Source organism: Neomonachus schauinslandi, chromosome 10 (assembly GCF_002201575.2).
Source record: "Neomonachus schauinslandi chromosome 10, ASM220157v2, whole genome shotgun sequence".
Classification (NCBI taxonomy): Eukaryota; Metazoa; Chordata; class Mammalia; order Carnivora; family Phocidae; genus Neomonachus; species Neomonachus schauinslandi.
In genome coordinates this window covers 68,394,776-68,415,898 of record NC_058412.1, presented here as the reverse complement: position 1 = coordinate 68,415,898, position 21,123 = coordinate 68,394,776, and the positions used below count along the sequence as shown (strand labels likewise).

Sequence of the window (21,123 nt, the reverse complement as noted above, 5' to 3'; positions counted from 1 at the left end):
TTGAAAAAAGTGGTTCCGTTCTATTCACCAGCCTGATCATATTCCTTTTTTTTTTTTTTCCCCCTTTCTTTCCCCCTTGGTTTTGGGTCTCTTCTGATTTGTTTAGTGTATATTTTTCTGGGGTCGTTGTTACCCTTTTAGAATTTATTTTTAGCATTTTTTTCTCTCATTAATCTATTCTCCTCCACACAAAATGACAAGACAGAAAAACTCACCTCAAAAAAAAAAAAAAATAAAAATAAGAGGCAGTATCAACTGTGAGGGACCTAACCAATACAGACATTAGTAAGATGTCAGAACTAGAGTTCAAAATGACAATTATAAAGATACTAGCTGGGCTTGAAAAAAGCATAGAAGAGACTAGAGAATCCCTTTCTGGAGAAAGAAAAGAACTAAAATCTAACCAAGTCAAAATCAAAAAGGCTATTAATGAGGTGTAATCAAAACTGAAGGCTCTAACTGCTAGAATAAATGAGGCAGAAGAAAGAATTAGTGATACAGAAGACCAAATGATAGAGAATAAAGAAGCTGAGAAAAAAAAGAGATAAACAATTACTGGATCACGAGGGGAGAATTCGAGAGATAAGTGATACTATAAAGTGAAACAACATTAGAATAATTGGGATCCCAGAAGAAGAAGAAAGAGAGAGGGGGACAGAAGGTATATTGGAGAAAATTACAACAGAGAACTTCCCTAATTTGGGGAAGGAAACGGGCATCGAAATCCAGGAGGCACAGAGAACCCCCCTCAAAATCAGTAAAAATAGGTCAACACCCCGACATCTAATAGTAAAACTCACAAGACTCAGAGACAAAGAGAAAATCCTGAAGGCAGCTCCAAACAAAAGGTCTGTAACCTATAATGGTAGAAATATTAGGTTGGCAGCTGACCTATCCACAGAGACCTGGCAGGCCAGAAAGAACTGGCATGATATATTCAGAGCACTAAATGAGAAAAATATGCAGCCAAGAATACTATATCCAGCTAGGCTGTCACCGAAAATAGAAGGAGAGATAAAAAGCTTTCAGGACAAACAAAAACTAGAGGAATCTGCAAACACGAAACCAGCCCTACAGGAAATACTGAAAGGGGTCCTCTAAGCAAAGAGAGAGCCTAAAAGTAACACAGACCAGAAAAGAACAGAGACAATATACAGAAACAGTCACCTTACAGGCCCATCAATATGCTGTCTGCAAGAGACTCATTTTAGACCCAAAAACACCTCCAGATTGAAAGTGAAGGGGTGGAAAACCATTTACCATGCTAAAGGACATCAAAAGAAAGCTGGGGTGGCAGTCCTTATATTAGAAAAATTAGATGTTAAACCAAAGACTATAATAAGAGATGAGGAAGGACACTATATCCTACTTAAAGTGTCTATCCAACAAGAAGATCTAACAATTGTAAATATCTATGCCCCCAACAAAGGAGCAGCCAATTATATAAGCCAATTAATAACAAAAGTAAAGAAACACATCGACAATAATACAATAATAGCTGGGGACTTTAACACCCCCCTCACAGAAATGGACAGATCATCTAAGCAAAAGATCAACAGGAAATAAAGGCTTTAGATGACACACTGGATCAGATGGACTTCACAGATATATTCAGAACATGCCATCCCAAAGCAACAGAATACACATTCTTCTCAAGTGCACATGGAACATTCTCTAGAAAGATCACATCCTAGGTCACAAATCAGGTCTCAACTGGTACCAAAAGACTGGAATCATTCCCTGCATATTTTTGGACCACAATGCTTTGAAACTAGAACTCAACCACAGGAGGAAAGTTGGAAAGAACTCAAATACATGGAGGCTAAAGAGCATCCTACTAAAGAATGAATGGGTCAACCAGGAAATTAAAGAAGAATTTAAAAAATTCATGGAAACAAATGAAAATGAAAACACAACTGTTCAAAATCTTTGGGATGCAGGGCGCCTGGGTGGCTCAGTTGGTTAGGTGACTGCCTTCGGCTCAGGTCATGATCCTGGAGTCCCTGGATCGAGTCTCGCATTGGGCTCCCTGCTCGGCAGGGAGTCTGAGTCTCCCTCTGACCCTCTCCCCTCTCATGTGCTCTCTCTCTCATTCTCTCTCAAATAAATAAATAAAATCTTTAAAAAAAAAAGTCTTTGGGATGCAGCAAAGGCAGTCCTAAGAGGAAAGTATATAGCAATACAAGCCTTTCTCAAGAAACAAGAAAGGTCTCAAATACACAACCTAACCCTATACCTAAAGGAGCTGGAGAAAGGACAGCAAATAAAGCCTAAACCCAGCAGGAGAAGAGAAATAACAATGATCAGAGCAAAAATCAATGAAATAGAAACCAAAAGAACAGTTGAACAGATCAATGAAATTAAGAGCTGGTTCTTTGAAAGAATGAACAAGATTGATAAACCTCTGGCCAGACTTATCAAAAAGAAAAGAGAAAGGACCCAAATAAATAAAATCATGAGTGAAAGAGGAGAGATCACAACCAACACCAAAGAAATACGAACAATTATAAGAACATATTATGAGCAACTATATGCCAGCAAATTAGATAATCTGGAAGAAATGGATGCATTCCTAGAGATGTATAAACTACCAAAACTGAACCAGGAAAAAATAGATAGCCTGAACAGACCCATAACCACTAAGGAAATTGAAGCAGTAATCAAAAATCCCCCAGGGGAGCCTGGGTGGCTCAGTCATTAAGCATCTGCCTTCGGCTCAGGTCATGATCCCAGGGTCCTGGGATCGAGCCCCGCATTGGGCTCCCTGCTCAGTGGGAAGCCTGCTTCTCCCTCTCCCACTCCCCCTGCTTGTGTTCCCTCTCTCGCTGTGTCCCTCTCTGTCAAATAAATAAATAAAGTCTTAAAAAAAAAAAATCTCCCAACAAACAAGAGCCCAGGGCCAAACGGTTTCCCAGGGGAATTCTACCAAACGTTTAAAGAAGAATTAAGACCTATTCTTCTGAAACTGTTCCAAAAAATAGAAATGGAAGGAAAACTCCAAACTCATTTTATGAGGCCACCATTACCTTGATCCTAAAACCAGACAAAGACCCCATCAAAAAGGAGAATTACAGACCAATATCCCTGATGAACATGGATGCAAAAATTCTCACCAAAATTCTAGCCAACAGGATCCAACAGTACATTAAAACGATTATTCACCATGACTAAGTGGGATTTATTCTTGGGCTGCAAGGTTGGTTCAACATCCGCAAATCAATCAACGTGATACAATACATTAATAAAAGAAAGAACAAGAACCATATGATCCTCTCAGTAGATGCAGAAAAAGCATTTGACAAATTACAGCACCCTTTCTTGATCAAAACTCTTCACACTGTAGGGATAGAGGGTACATACCTCAATATCATAAAAGCCATCTACAAAAAACCAACAGCGAATATCATACTCAGTAGGAAAAAACTGAGAGCTTTTCCCCTAAGGACAGGAACATGGCAGGGATGTTCACTATTAGCACTGCTGTTCAACATAGTACTAGAAGTCCTAGCCTCGGCAATCAGACAACAAAAAGAAATAAAAGGCATCTGAATCGGCAAAGAAGAAGTCAAACTCTCACTCTCTGCAGATGATATGATACTTTATGTGGAAAACCCAAAAGACTCCATCCCAAAACTGCTAGAACTCATACAGGAATTCCGTCAAGTGGCAGGATATAAAATCAATGCACAGAAGTCAGTGGCATTTCTATATAACAACAAGACAGAAGAAAGAGAAATTAAGGAGTTGATCCCATTTACAATCACACCCAAAACCATAAGATACCTAGGAATAAATCTAACCAAAGAGGTAAAGGATCTGTACTCAGAAAACTATAGAATACTCATGAAAGAAATTGAGGTAGACACAAAGAAATGGAAAAATGTTCCATGCTCATGGATTGGAAGAACAAATATTGTGAAAATGTCAATGCTACCTAGAGGAATCTACACATTAAATGTAATCCTTATCAAAATACCACCAACTTTTTTCAAAGAAATGGAACAAATAATCCTAAAATTTGTATGGAACCAGAAAAGACCCTGCATAGCCAGAGGAATGTTGAAAAAGCAAAGCAAAGCTGGCGGCATCACAATTCCGGACTTCAAGCTCTATCACAAAGCTGTCATCATCAAGACAGTATGGTACTGGCACAAAAACAGACACATCGATCAATGGAGCAGAATAGAGAGCCCAGAAATGGACCCTCAACTCTATGGTCAACTAATCTTCGACAAAGCAGGAAAGAATGTCCAATGGGAAAAAGACAGTCTCTTCAACAAATGGTGTTGGGAAAATTGGACAGCCACATGCAGAAGAATGAAACCGGACCATTTCCTTACACCACACACAAAAATAGACTCAAAATGGATGAAAGGCCTAAATTTGAAACAGGAGCCCATCAAAATCCTAAAGGACAACACAGGCAGCAACCTCTTTGACCTCAGCCACAGCAACTTTTTCCTAGAAACATCACCAAACGCAAGGGAAGCAAGGGAAAAATAAACTACTGGGGCTTCATCAAGATAAAAAGCTTTTGCACAGCAAAGGAAACAGTCAACAAAACCAAAAGACAACTGACAGAATGGGAGAAGATATTTGCAAATGATATATCAGATAAAGGGCTAGTATCCAAAATCTATAAAGAACTTATCAAACTCAACACCCAAAGAACAAATGATCCAATCAAGAAATGGGCAGAAGACATGAACAGACATTTCTGCAAAGAAGACATCCAAATGGCCAACAGACACATGAAAAAGTGCTCAATATCACTTGGCATCAGCAAAACCCAAATCAAAACCTCAATGAGATACCACCTCACACCAGGCAGAAGGGCTAAAATTAACAAGTCAGGAAACTACAGATGTTGTAGAGGATGCGGAGAAAGGGGAACCCTCCTACATTGTTGGTGGGAATGCAAGCTGGTGCAGCCACTTTCGAAACCAGTATGGAGGTTCCTCAAAAAGTTGAAAATAGAGCTACCCTACGATCCAGCAATTGCACTACTGGGTATTTACCCCAAAGATACAAATGTAGGGATCTGAAGGGGTATGTGCACCCAATGTTTATAGCAGGAATGTCCACAATAGCTAAACTATGGAAAGAGCTTAGATGTCCATCAACAGATGAATGGATAAAGACAATGTGGTATATATATATAGAATGGAATATTATGCAGGCATCAAAAAATGAAATCCTGCCATTTGCAATGATGTGGATGGAACTAGAGGGTATTATTCTAAGCGAAATAAGTCAATCAGAGAAAGACAAGTATCATATGATCTCACTGATAATGAGGAATTTGGGAAACAAGACAGGATCATTTGGGAACAGAGGGAAAAATGAAACAAGACAAAACTAGAGAGGGAGACAAACCATAAGAAGACTCTTAATCTCAGAAAACAAACTGAAGGTTGCTGGAGTGGAGGGGGGTGAGAAGGATGGGGTGGCTGGGTGATGGACAATGGGAAGGGTATGTACTATGGTGAGTGCTGTGAATTGTGTAAGACTGATGAGTCACAGACCTGTATCCTTGAAACAAATAATACATTATATGTTAATAAAAAAAATTTAAATAAAAAGAAAAAAATAAAAAGTAAAAACAGAAAAAATAAATAGAAGACCTATCTGCAAATACAGTCACATTCTGAGTACTTCAGATTGAGGCTTCAACAATATGAATTTAGGGGGTACACAATGCTAACCATAACAGATGTGAATAGCTTTCTACTAAATGCAAAATTTTAGAAATCTGTTTAAGAAACTAAAAATTTAAGTACTAACTCTTCTCACACAAGTAAAAATGATTATTTCCTAATTTTTATATGCTGTGGCCAAATGTCCTTCAAGCATTCCAAACTTAGGTTTGGGGGTACCTGGGTGGCTCAGAGCTAAGTGCCCGACTCTCGATTTCAGCTCAGGTCATGATCTCAGGGTCATGAGATCAAGCCCCTGGTCAGGATCTGTGCTCAGCGGGGAATCTGCTTGAGATTCTCTCCCTCTCACTATGCCCCTCCCCCCTGCTCTCTCTCTCTAAAAGATATGTAAATAAATCTTTAAAACAACAAAACAAAACAAAAAGCTTAGGTTTGAAAACTACTCAACTCTATGTTACTTAGTTTGTCTTCTACTATATGTAGATTTAAGACCCTTTGCTCTTGGGTTTTGGTTTTCCTACCAGTTATTTAAATTATTTCAAAGGAGCCCTGTAATAAGAGACATAAAATTCTAGATATCTGCCCTTGCTTTATTAAAGCATCAACTATCTAGTACTGTCAATTCTCCCGTTTCTAACAAGAACATATCTATGACAAAAATAATCTATTATCAATTCAACATTTAATCCAGGTTTATACTTCATTTGTTAAGACCCTGCCTTCCTCCTCCTTTCCCATTAGTTTATCTCCTCTTCTTTATACCTTTCCTTAGGGTCTTAAAACTATTCATTCCTAGAGGTATTATTTTATTGTCATAGCTGTTCTGGCTTCTTCAACTAAGATCCTCATCGTTGTAAAAGTTTCCTAGGATTGTCTGAAGGATTTACATTAACTTCCTGTCAGATATTTACACATTTTTATCATTTTTTATATCATAGTCACCAAGAAGGAATTCCTAAATCGGTTCTATTGTTGACTCATTATCTGCAGTTCTCAGATATTGCAGATTTCAGATTTCTTTGTTACTTCTTGGACTGAAGCTCTTTCTGAGGGAGTCACTGTCATAGATCTTCTTGTCCTCAATCTTCCAATCTCTCTCTTTCTAGGCCTCGGACAAGCCTGCCAAATCCTTAGCCACGGCCCATATGTCTCCTTTTATTTCCATCCAAATTAGAGGACCAAGTGTCATACCTCAAGTTCAGCCCAATAGGGGGCTTGCCCCTCACCACTGTCTTTAAGGGCCACCCCTGAGTGGGACCAGAGTATAGCAGCAGTACAAGTTAGACACACATACACCTATTATGTTGATTCATCCACGAATTACACTTGGTATTTTCCCTTCTCTGTTAGCTTGTGACTGCAAGATGTAAGCTGATTGGGAGGTACTGGAGCAATAGCAGTGGGTAACATGGGGATTTGGGCTATTTTCTTGTGCAGCTTACTTCTGATTCTGCTCATGTCGCATTCTTGGTGTTATAACAGGAAAGAAACTTGCATGTCTGATTCCATATTGTTTCTATTTCCCAACCTACAGATTAGAATCTTCTACTTCACCTTGCATGTAGGCATGTTCCTTCATTGAAGGAATTTTGCTTACAACTATGATTTGCAAAATCTGCTCTTTATCTGAAACCTACCTCACTAGAGAAGATAAAGAAGTCACCAGAGGGTCATCATCCCAAGTTTTCAAGATTGAGGAATGCTCATAACTCAGGGAGAAACTGAAACCATGCCCCATAGGGTTAACGAGGTTGAAACTAGCAGGAAGTTTAAAGCTTGACTTTCAGAGAACTGTTTCTCGCTAATCAGCTATTGTGTCTTTTCAAACCTCACTAACAAACCCACTAGCTGTCTCTGCAGAAACCTGGACTCCAGGTCAACAGATATGGTTCCAGCCTATGAACAAGCAAGGCCCTGAATTCCTTACCCAAGGTAATGAGCCCAAGATGGGATCTAGTTTATACTGGCTCTCAGAGCATGCCATAGATCCCTTTCCTTGTCCTAAGGGAACCTTCTGACATCAGGGGCTGAATTTTGCCTTGTTTTGATGTCAAGTCTCCACCTCAAAGTGAATATGGGATGTACGTTACATGCATGTTTGCTCAATGCACACGCTGTCTCTTTCCTCACGAATACTAACATTTCCCTGCCCCTTTCATCAATGTTCATGTAATCTCCTACCCTGAATTTCCCCTTTAAAAAATCTGCTCTTTAACCCAGAACCTGAGATGGTCTTTAGACATCCGTCCAATATGTCCCCAGGTTGCTGGCCTCCTCAATAAAGAAAGCTACCTTTCCTTTCAAACCAACACTTGTCTCTTGAATATTGGCTTTCAAGTGGCAAACAGCCAAACCTGGGTTTTGATAATAGTGTCTCACTTCCATCTTATGATGGATTACTTCTGGGCCTGACTGTATTTATGACTTGGCTTAAAGTGAATAGCTCTTGCTGACCATTTGATGCTCCATGACCAGAGACTCTGTCTCACCTGGGCCCAGGTAGATAAAATATATTTGCTACAGAACCATAGAGTTTTAAGCTGTAATTGTAGTTTTGGAGTTAAGAGATTCCACTTAGCACAGAGATGTCTAAAACAATACCACAAAACTGCCACAATGTACACCCAAGTGGCAGGGCTGCCTGCAACACAGCATGAACCTACTGCCTTTCCTTCATTGCCCCTGACCCTACAAACTGACAGCCTTCTTTGGCTTTCAGTAAATGGGTCAGGGCAATATTATTCAAGTGTGACTCCACAGACCCTGAAAAATCCTAATGGGTGATGAGCTTTCTCCTTACTGGTGGGAAGTGAGAGATCAAAAAATTGTCTTTTACTATGGAATAGATGTCCTGGGAGATCCTAGACTACTGGACTCCTAAAAATTTCACTGATGTGGCAGACCACCTTGTAGAACTCATGTTTCTTGTCAAAGCTTCCAATGTATTTGTCACTTTTTGATCACCTGGCTTGGTTAACATAATGTCTTCAATATTGTGGACCAATATGTCATTCTGCAAAACATCTGAATAATATTACTTTCTTTAATTACATTTTGAGAGAGTGTAGGAGCCTAAGAACAAGACCAGAAATATATATTTCTTGCCTTTCCCATATAAGGTGAACTTCTTGTTCTCATTTTAATAAGTATGGAAAAGACTACACTTACCACACTTACCAGATCAGTAGCAATATACCACACACCTAAAGTTGTGTTCATAAACTCTAACAAGGATATCTGGTATATTATAGCTGCAATTGGGCCCATTATTTGGTTGGGATGTAACACTGTTTTTTTATTTAGAATCAAGCCCCACATTGGGCTCCCTGCTGAGCAGGGAGCCTGCTTTTCCCTTTTCCCCTTGCTCATGCTTTCTCTCTTGCTATCTCTCTTTCTCTCTCTCAAATAAATAAAATCTTAAAAAAAAAAAAAAAGAAAAAAGAAAAACAAAAAACAAAAACAACATGAAGGTTTAACCAACCTCCAAATATGTCCATTCTTTTCAGGTGCCTTGAAAATGACTACTGGAACTAGTCAACCTGGTGTGAGTCAGACCTTGGCTTAGACTCCATTTTTTACTTGGACTCCATATTCCTGCATTCTGACAAGATTTCTATGATGATATCTTATATTTCCAGGTATTAATATCAGCTCAGATTCTGTGTCTGTGATCCTCAAAATATCTGGAAGATCCTTACCTCTACTATTATGGGTATATGAATATAAATCTGTGTGATACTATGGAGAAGGAAGAAATTGTTATGTATACACCTGTCATGTTCATGCAGGTCCTTCCCTCCCAATTAGTCAATAAATTCTGAAAGCTCATTCATGTCTGGAACCTGGGAAAGGAATCATGACATTATTGGAGAAGCTGTCTTCAGGCTCCTGATTACCAATCACTGATTTATTAGTGGTGTACAAATGGACGAATAACCTTGTTGACTACCCATCTACCTTGCCACTCGGAATACATAATTCTGTTACAATTTTTATAGCTCTGTTCAAGTGAGGTCCTTCTGATTTCTACTCTGACCTGCTGCTCAAAACAATAATTGCACCTATCTTGCTTCTTAAGTGCCACCAAGTGACTTATATTATTTTGAAATCCTAACATTCCCATTGTTATTAGAAAGCTAGGTCTATAACCACATCACCTACTCTAACCCTTGCCTACAAAATGATCACCATTGAGTCTTTTAAAAATATGAGTGCTTCTTTTAATCAGAGCATTTCTTATTGTTTTGGTAAATGTAGCACATTCATGGACCTGTATCAAAACAGTTGCCTAGGGAGATTTCTGGTCACTATATAGTGTATTCATTCCATCATGTCCAATTCTTTAAGAATTTTTATTCCCTTTCCATTGTTTGCAACAGTTTTTCTGGCACTTGTATCTTATTTAAGGTGAGTCATTGAATTTTGCAAATGTGCAAGAAGCAACATTGAAGTGTATTTATTAGTATCACCTTCAGGGTCCTTTTTAGGATTTTTAAATGCTGTATCTCTAAAATGTTATTATCGTTCGTATTTAAATTTCTATTATTTTCCTTTATCTAGCATCCTTAGATACAGTCCTATATGTACTCTACTGTGCTGATGGTATGTGTTGGATGCGTCTTGCAGACCCTTTAGCAAATAACAATTTTCTCCCTTAGAAGGCTCAGTATTTTTCTGGCTGGATGATTGTAACCTGACCCTAATTATTAGTCTGGTGGCCAGAAGAAAAAGTGACAGTAAATCTTAAAAGGGAGGAAGAAGTACATATATTCTTGCAAGGCAGGGTCCTCTGTATTATTTTTAAACAAGTGGAGGAAGCTCTAGCCTATTACAAGACGGATGAACTATTTCCAGAGCCCCAGACAAGAATATAAGGACTAATGATTTTCAGGTGCACTGTCTCAAATATCCCCATTGAAAGTCTCATGGTCCCACTTCTTCCCAATATAGGTCCTAACTTTAGCATTGCAGACATGCCAGGGTTGAGAATTCAATATTTTCTGGAACTGATCCTCAGCTTTTTTGCCCCTTAGCTGCAAAGAGTCTTTATAAAATCTTCAAGGACCCCTTCTGGCTTTCACATCTAGCCTTGTATTGGTGATCAGTTACCTCAAGCCTTTGTGTGTGTGTGTGTGTGTGTGTGTGTGTGTGTGTTTTCAATGCATCAATGACTCCTTTGTATGCATACCTACTATTTTCTTCAAAGCTCTCTAACAACTCTAATGTTATACTTATCAGTGCATTTCCATCTTCCAGTATCCCAACCTAGTTCACTGCTTGTGAACTTACTAACACTCCATTACAAACTTATGCTAAGGGCAATCAGTCCTCCACTGAAATGTGTGATGACAACCTCATTAACAGATAGCCAGTGAGTGACGCAGATCCAACATCCTATCTTTGAGTCTACTTCCTAGGATCTCTCCTGTACCAACTATCATGAATCTCATTCCATGAAAAATAGACTCAGGGACTCTGATATTTGTATGTGTCTGTGGTGGGGGCTGCTTACTGGGATGTGATCTCAATAATAACATCTATCAGGCATGCAGAGTGCAGAACCGGGTAGAAGGAGTAGTTGAATTGAGGCATAGGTGCAAAAGTGGCCACAACTGATCCCATGGAAAGTACTAGACCTGGGACCCTTTAGAGTCTTTCTAATAAAGTCAAGGAACACAGTACCCATACCACAAACAGTTGTTACATGCAGAAGTTTTGAGGCAGCTTTCTTACAATGTAAGCTATTCCTGCAGAGGGACTCAGCCGTGAGTCACCAGCAACTAACATTCTGGGCAGCTGAAGAAATGAATGCTGTGGTCATGAAGATTAATGTAGGTGGCCTACAATAATGTCCATTACATTTTTTGATGATAGTAGCAAAAAATAAATCAATAAAGGGAATAATGAGAAAGTTCACTGATTTCTGATAAAGAAAGATGTTTAAGAATTGTCACTCTTTCAGAAAGGAACAAAACTGCTAAACTTTCCTCCTTGTTCTGTTAATTGGATGCACAGTACAAAACGTGGCCTTGGCATAGAGGAAAATAAGATCTTAGGCAGTAGCTTGAAGTAAATAACATCATTAAGGACCTCTGGGCTTCAGTGTAGGGAAGGAGGAAAAAAATGACCGAGGATATGGAAGAGCTTCTCATTAGGCAAGGGTAAGATTGCCAGAGATAATGTGGTATGAGAGAAAACAGCATGGGTGAATTTACTTACAGTTACAGTTGATCAAAATTATGACTAATACAGTATAGCTTATTGAATGCATTTTATAAAACAAGGAGTATATCCTTGGAATTTGGAAAATAAAACTCAGGTTTAGAGAAGTTACACTGGGGCTCCTGGGTGGCTCAGTCATTAAGTGTCTGCCTTCAGCTCAGGTCATGATCCCCGAGGTCCTGGGATGGAGCCCAGCATCGGGCTCCCTGCTCCGCGGGAAGCCTGCTTCTCCCTCTCCCACTCCCCCTGCTTGCGTTCCCTCTCTCGCTGTGTCTCTGTCAAATAAATAAATAAAATCTTAAAAAAAAAAAAAAGAGAGAGGTTACACTATTTAACCATGGTCACACAGCAAGTAAGAGCTAATCTAAGTAACTTCATTCTTTTGGATTAAAATATGTATGTGTGTGTATATATGTGTATAATATAATAACAAAAATATACTTATTTTTTGTACTATACTTCTTAGTATAGAGTGAAATATCTTGAAGTTTGAGCCTAGGGTAGTAATTATGACTAATTAGAAGGCAGAAGATTGAATCTCAGGCCAGAGGCACATGTCAAAATGAGTCATGGGAACGGACAGGGTTGAGTGGATTGAGTTTGTTTAATTTAATGGCCCCAATGTTCCAAATGTGGCTACAAATGGTGGGAGGATATTGGGATAAAGAATTATTGAATTGAAGCGATATAGAGAAACCTCTCAAAGATTTCTGAAATTAGAGATTTTTTTTTCCAAGCTTATCCTTTATCACAAGATCTTTGGCAAGTATTTCTGTTTATGAGCTGAAATAAATTTAAACAGGAAACTACAATTTCTTTGTGATTACACAGCAGTAATTTCAAGACTGTTTTCCTTGGGAATCCAGTTGGTAATTACTAAAACTCCAAAGCTAATTATGTTGTTATGCTAGTGGGACTGTAGCTATGGATGAGAAGTCTTTTCCATTAACAGGCTCAATTTGTAGGCACTAGTAATTCTACTTTCACCCTAAAATCTTCCTCTCCTCCTTTCTACTCTTTAGTGGTAGAGGGCAGCAGTAATTCAATTGATATGTCCCTTTGGAGAGGGAGATTTTATTAAAAAATATTTATCAAAACAGAAAATAATTTTGTTTTTTAAGGAGCAAGCAATTGAGCAGTCATTTAAAAGATTCTGAAAACATGAAGATGCTATATTTTAAAATGGCAAACTGGTTTCCAAGAGGACACGTTTTAAATAAGTTATATTAAATAAATAATCATAGACAACATTGTTGTGAAGAACTAATATCTGACATCCCACATGAGTAGGATGCTGTTTCTATAAGCTGTTAAGTGTGTAGTGAGGTGTGAGGCTTCAAAGATACAAGAATATAAGTATACTTGGACAGGCAGTGTATCTAAAACATCCCACATTGAAACAAAGACAGCTGTGTATTTTAACAATATCACATTTAGGTAAACAAAACAGCAAATTTGTTTAAGTAGAACGTCACAAATTTAAACAAATAAGCATTTATTTGAATGAGTTATTAAACTATTAAGCTTTTTTTTTTTTAAAGTTGCTCTCTTCTAAGACATGAAGGAGAAATTAAACACATCCAAAGCAACAAAAAAAGGAACAAAGAATGTAAATGGCCAAATGTCAAGATGTGCCAAATCAAAGCTGACACAGCAAAAGCATTATTGCTATATTCTTGTATCCTCATGGAAACAGGACACAGTCATATCTTTTGGAAAATGTGAATAAGTTCTAATCTTGCCTCCAGGGCACACTTGTTTTGTCACCTTGGGCAAGGTTACTGATATTGCACTATTTCTTAGTTTTTTTTCCATTTAAAATAGGGCCAAATATTCTATCATGCTAGTGATGGGGAAAAGATAGTACTTTTTATCATACTTAGAAATATTCGCAATCCAGTAATATTAAAAAAGAAAACATGATTTGAGTTGCAACATTTCCCAATCTCTGATAATAGTGAAATTTGTGGCAAAATGGTCCGAAGTTGTGATTAATTTAAACATGACTGTAACATATATATTTAGGTGGGCAATGTTATGCTGTAGAAACTCTGAATTCTTTGCTCACAGGGACTCACGAAAGACATTAGTTCTAATCTTGTATTTGCTATGTACCAACCTGCTTGATTTTGCATAAAATATTTTAGTTCTTAATATTTCAGTTCTTAACCTCTCTGAATTTCAGTAGTTTTACCTGTAAATTAAGGATAATAGCACCCATCTCACAGAATTATGAAGAATCCAACAACATAAGCAAAGTACCTATCACAAGCAGAGAGAGCTTAATACACTTTTTGTAATTTCCATAGTTAATTCAAAAGGAAAACTAAATATTAAAGTTATTCAAATATTTTCTTAAAATTGAAGTTAAACTGTAATCATCACCGTCCTATATTTTAAAAAATTTTCTTTCCCTATCCACCACCCGTAACAACAGCAAGAACTAACTGGCATTGATATTGCCTATTTCTGAATGGGATCTTGCTTTTATGTTACAAAATAAAATTGCTTCAGGAGAAGACAATCATCTCAGGTAGTCTTTGTTGATATTATCATGCAAATTAGTTATTCTAATGAGAAAGTAACTTAGTGTTTTACATAGTAGGCCCTTAATAAAAACATGTTAATTACCTGATTAACCCAGCCAAGCAAAATATAATCTAACTGGCTAGATTCAAAGCACATTTGTATGTTGTGAGAAAATCAGAATTTGAAATGCATTCATTAGCATGCGGACATTTGAGTTTACAGCATTTATATAGCTTATTGATAAGGCACTGATGATTACAGTTGCTTTCTGACCTAGTAAAATTTTGGGAAGAGATTAAAATAGTAAGAGAAAAAGAAAAACATAATGATCAAAGGTCAGAGTTTTATGTGCTAAATAAATGTGATAGACTAATTCTCAAGCTGTTATCCTAATTCATTCACATTTATTTAATATTTTTTTAAGATTGTATTTTTTTAAGTAGTATCTACACCTATCCTGGGGCTCAAACTTACAACCCCGAGATCAAGAGTCACATGCTCTACTGACTGAGCCAGTCAGACTCCCCTCATTCACATTTATTATACTGAAAATATATTGAATAAGTACTCTTAGAACATCTTAGAACATCCATGAAGGACTTTAACGGACAATATCCTTAATTTGACCCTGAAACTAGAAATGGTGAGAAACTCTCAATTGATGGTTTTATTGTTCAAGTTTTATGAAATTCAATGAATTATAAAAATGTACTTAATGATGTGGGAAACAAAGGCAGAAGAAAAATTATTAAATTTCCTTACTACCTGCAGCCCATTGACAAGTCCTTGAAACAGGCAGGGTGACATTCCTCTAGGGACTCAACTGCCTCAATGTTGACACTTTGCTAAGAGCAAAAGACAATCCTAGCAGAACACCCACTCCCTCCCACCCCCTGTGCCCATGATCCTGTAAGCCTACATTTTTTTTAAGACTTTATTTATTTATTTGACAAATAGAGACACCACAAGAGAGGGAATACAAGCAGGGGGAGTGGGAGAGGGAGAAGCAGGCCCCCAGCTGAGCAGGGAGCCTGATGCTGGGCTCCATCCCAGGACCCTGAGATCATGACCTGAGCCGAAGGCAGACCCTTAACGACTGAGCCACCCAGGCACCCCTGTAAGCCTACTTTAACAGATAAAAGTTCTTTTTTTTTTTTTTTAAAGATTTTATTTATTTATTTGACAGAGAAAGACACAGCGAGAGAGGGAACACAAACAGGGAGTGGGAGAGGGAGAAGCAGACTCCCCGCCGAGCAGGGAGCCCGATGCGGGACTCGATCCAGGGACTCCAGGATCATGACCTGAGCCGAAGGCAGTCGCTCAACCAACTGAGCCACCCAGGCGCCCCAGATAAAAGTTCTTTTGGAAACTTCCATTTTATCTCTACCCCCCAAGATGTATGTTGGCAATCATCCTCCAAGCATATGACCCACCGATATATATACATCTGAAGGGTCTCATGACTCAAGTTTTATGAGACAGTAATAAATGACGCTTTCCCAACAATAGCTAGCCTCCTCGAGGTCCTGGAAACCTTGCTTCCAAATTCCTTAGAGACTTAACATTATCCCTAACCTCCTCCTAACTTGGAAGCACATAACGGGCCACTTTTCATAACTCCAATGCAACTTTTTCTGCCCATAGGTCCTGTCCCTGTGCTTTAAACACCCAAGTTAACAGATATGAGTACTGAAGAAAAGTTAATGGGCATACTTTTGTTGGAAATGAAACACAAACTTTGTATGGTATTTGTTATAAATACATCATGTCTGGGAAGGGAGGTGGCCAATTAGAAAATTTTACTCCTTTTGCATTTATGAGCAACTGCTGTGAATTTTTCAAGTTGTAAAAAGCTATAGAGGAATATAAAAGAATGATATTCAGAAAAGAGACAAAGGCTGATTTCATTGATGTTAATGCAACTAATATTTGCTCTAAGAATTGTAGTAAGAATGAATACTCGCTGAAAGACTCATTATACGTAAAATGCACTATATATTTAAATGTGTGTATGATCATGTGTGTCTGTGTTTGTTTATGTAGGGTCTAACTTGGACTTTAGTAAACATAAGAATATAAAAACTACTCCAATCCTTTTCTTCTTCCTTCCTTCCCTCCCTTCTTAAGTCCTTTAAAGTCTTACCAAGTTTATTTGCCCTAAAAAAGCCTTCCCTGAGCACTAGAGTCCACATAAAGTATAGTAGTCCAAAGATAAAAAGGGTTTCAAAGTTATCATTAAAAATATGGCTCCATCACTTATTATCTGGGTGATATCAAAATAACCTCTACAAGCCTCAGTCTCTTTATCAATAAACAGAAACAAAACTACATGCTCATTTTTTTAATGATAATTACATGGGAAATACATGGAAAGTCCATGGATCAATGCCTGGGACATATGAACAGTTCAATAATTATAATTTTTATTGTTGGTCCTAGACCTAAAAAATCACTTCAGTGCAAAATTATTCTTAGCCTTAGGTTTGTTGTTTTTCTCTCATCTGATTCATAAAACTTACTATATATTTTTTTCATTTTTCCTAAGAAGCAGCACACCAGTTGGCACAGAGATTTCAGTTTGGTTAAGTAAAGCCAAATAATTTTGAAGACTGAAAGGATCACAGAGATTATTCTGTTTCTCTCATTTTCGGATAGTATGGATGAGGTAGATTTAAGTGACTTGCTTATAATCACCAATTTATTTTTGATAGACTAAAAACAAGATTTCAGGTTTTCTGTCCCTGGATCATTATCATTTCTACTCTTTTTTTTTTAAAGGTTTTATTTATTTATTTGAGAGAGAGGGAGAGAAAGAACGAGCCAGGGGAGGGGCAGAGAAGCAGGGAGCCCAATGTGGGACCGATCCCAGGACTCTGGGATCATGACCTGAGTGGAAGGCAGACACTTAACTGACTGAGCCACCCAGGCACCCACTATTTCTACTCTTATGCATCACTTTATATCAAATATAAATATATAAAAAGAGAGATACATTTTATGGTTATAATTTAAGTTACAAAATATTTTCTCTACAAATATATCTGCCTCAAAGAAATTAAAACACATCTTAATTACATTCTGTATTTATTCTAGAAATTCAAGACTATCTGTCTACCTCACAACCAGACCTTCTTTGACTATGTCCAGGATAGGGGAATCAGGTGATTCCACATGTAAGACAATTTCCTTTGCCATCATTACTCATCTACTGCCTTCTCACTTTCTGTGAAATGGAAGGTTGATCTGGTTTTGGGGAAGTGAGAAATACGCCATCTGCTCAGTTCTTTTCCAAGCAAAGGTAGAACTCTTTTTCACTAATTTTCACTCATTGCCTGTTTTTAAGCACCTAATTCTGCACATATCAAGGAGCTAAGTAAGATACCTGCTCTTTCAAAATATTGTTGGAAATTTTGAGTGAATAATACTGTAAAAATTTACTCATCTACTGTTAATTAATTCAGGATTTATTCTTATATGAAAAAATATATGGATTTCAGAATTTGAAATCTGTAGAAAACCTCATTTGAAAATCATTTACATGTTGGAAGTTAACAAATGTAAGAGTTACTGTATTTATGGATTTTCTTGACACCTCCAGGTCTCTGTTCTTTATTCCAAAAAGAAATAACTGTATAATCTATTTTGATCATGATAACCAGTCACTGAATATACTTTGACAAACACACATTCATGCAGCAATTATGCTTTCAGTAAATGTAAAAGGTAAATGGATTAAAAATAATTGAGAACAACAATATAAAAATCTATTAGGCCAACTGAACACTTGTTCACTTCTTTGACTTCTCCTTCCACATATCATCTTTTTCTCCCTCAACTCCAAAGAGAAAATGTGATGACTGGCCAAAAGTCATCAGAATGGATAATGGTGGAATGATCTAGAGTTTAATAGCCCTGAATTCAAAAAATCTTCTTACAAACATGAATAAACCTACGTAAGCGTCTTAAATGTACTAAGCCTCAGTTTCTTGATCCGTAAAAAGGAGCTAATAATATCTATTTTATGGAACTGTTGCATGGATGAAATAATTGGTATATGCTGCTGAACACAATTTCTAGAATGCAGTATAGTCTCAATAAATATTAGTTTCCTTATTTTCTTCCTAACATATGACATCTTTTCTTCCTTTATAATGTTATACTGCAGACTCTCAAAAATTTTTCAAAATTTTTGTCTTTACCTATAAAATAAATTTATCACATAATCTTAATTTTATATCAAGTATGTTTAAATGTGGGTTAAGTAGGTTAAATTGGGGTATCTGGCTGGCTCAGTCAGTAGAGCATGCAACTCTTGATCTCAGGGTCATGAGTTCGAGCCCCACCTTAGGCGTGGAACCTACTTAAAATAAGTAAATAAATAAAAATAAAAACAAGTGACATTCTGGATAGTCAATTGTCATTTTATTTATTTATTTATTTATAATTTAAATTCAATTAATTAACATATAGTATATTTCAATTGTCATTTTAATTGACATAAATATTAGACATTATGTTCATGAGTGATCAGGTTCTAAAAGACTTTTGGAATTCTAGTAAACAAATAAGAGATATATACTCAAAATACAGTAAGATAGGCTATAGCTCTATAAAATTTTGTTTCTTTCTTATAATGGATTCCCAGTGTCTATTTCAGTTCAACTTATACTAAGTACTCAATAAATAACTGATGAATTAATTATTGAAATCGTGAATTAATGGAACATGAGGAGGGCTGTAAGGGTATAAATTCAGAGGAAGGAGTGATTTTTTTTCCTGGAGAAATACTGGACAAATTTTCATGATGAAACTAATTCCTAAAATCATAAGTTTTAAGGAAGGAAACTTTAAGGACCATTAACACCAACTCACTATGTTTTTGCAACTTTTAATTTTTATGTAGTTTCAAATAAGAGAAAATTTGTAATGATTGTACACGAACTCTCATTTATCCCTTACCCAAATTATTTTTTGTCTCATTTGTTTTATCATTATTGATAAGAATTATCTGAGAATAAGTTGGAGATATTGTGCTTCTTTACATCTTAGTAATTCATTTGTATCTCCTAAGAAATGGGCATTATCTGTATAACCATATTATTATTATCAAAAGTGGACAATTTAATACTGATACAATTGTTACCTAATCTATAGTCCATATTCCAATTTCATCTATAGTCCCAATTTTATTTTATAGTTATTTTGTTCCTACTTTTGAACTTGATTCCAAATCACATATTGTACCTTAGTTGTTTGTCCTGTTTCTTTAGTCTTTTTATTTTATTTTATTTTATTTTATTTTATTTTAATTTAATTTTATTTTATTATGTTAATCACCATACATTACATCGCTTCTCGGCCTTTTGGCTAAGATCAAGTGTAATCACCATACATTACATCATTAGTTTTTGATGTAGTGTTCCATGATTCATTGTTTGCATATAACACCCAGTGTTCCATTCAATACTTGCCCTCTTTAATACCCAACATCAGGCTGACCCATCCCCCCACCCCCCTCCCCTCTAGAACCCTCAGTTTCTCAGAGTCCATAGTCTCTCATAGTTCGTCTCTCCCTCCGATTTCCCCCCCTTCATTTTTCCCTTCCTACCATCTTCTCTCTCTCTCTTTTTTTAAACATATAATGTATTATGTTTCAGAGGTACACACCTGTGATTCATCAGTCTTACACAATTCACAGCGCTCACCATGACACATACCCTCTCCAAAGCCCATCACCCAGCCACCCTTTAGTCTTTTTTTTTTTTAAAGATTTTATTTATTTATTTGATAGAGAGAGAGGGAGAGAGCACAAGCAGAGGGAGACACAGGCAGAGGGAGAGTGAGAAGCAGGCTCTCAGCTGAGGAGGGAGCCGGATGAGGGGCTCAGTCCCAGGACTCTGGCATCATGACCTGAGCTGAAGGTAGATGCTTAACCGACTGAGCCACCCAGGCACCCTTCTTTAGTCTTTTTAATCTAGAATAGAAACTCAGACTTGCTTTTTGTGTCTAAAATATTTTTTTTCAGAAGTATGAGCTAGTTGAAGTCACCTCAGTTTGGGTTTGTCTGATGTTTCCTCATGGTAAGATACAGATTATGTATTATTTTTGGTAGTAATACCACAAAGTGATATGGTGTCTTTCTTACTGCATTATATCAACAGTCACATGATGTTGATTTGTCCCCATATTTAATATCCATTGGCTCATCATTTCTATTTTGTTTCTAGTCCATATAAGAATTTAAGAATGTTTAATTTTTTTTCAGTATGGAATCATAGATTCTTATTTTACTGAACACATTGTAATTCACCACTCATTATATAATCTGATGCTCAAATTATCCTTTTATGTCCTTCTGATAGGTCCCCATTATTCTTTTAGCACTTCCTTTCTTTCTCGTGCAATGAAATGTTCCAAGAGAATTCTTTTACTTTACCTGCCCCAGTCCTGGAACAGACTTTTATCCGTTACTGGAGAATGTCAATCAACTTATTTTTAAATGAATGATTGGAAGAGAAATGCATGTGAAGGCGCTTTTTAATTTAAAATACTGAAAAATCATATTTTTCATTTTATAAGGGAGTAAATTCATGGTTTCTTATGTAAATTGTAGGTTATGGTAAGCTGGCATCCAAAACTGAAAAAAAAGAAGAAAAAGAAAAAAGAAGCTCAAGACAACAATCCCATTGCTATGTTTGTCCTACACATCTCTCTT

General features: G+C 37.0%; 1 pseudogene; it reads left to right on the top strand.

The window, feature by feature from the left end:
* The first annotated feature begins 19,755 nt into the window (after positions 1 to 19,755).
* LOC123326142 lies at positions 19,756 to 19,883 on the top strand (annotated as a pseudogene).
* The last annotated feature ends 1,240 nt before the right edge of the window (positions 19,884 to 21,123 follow it).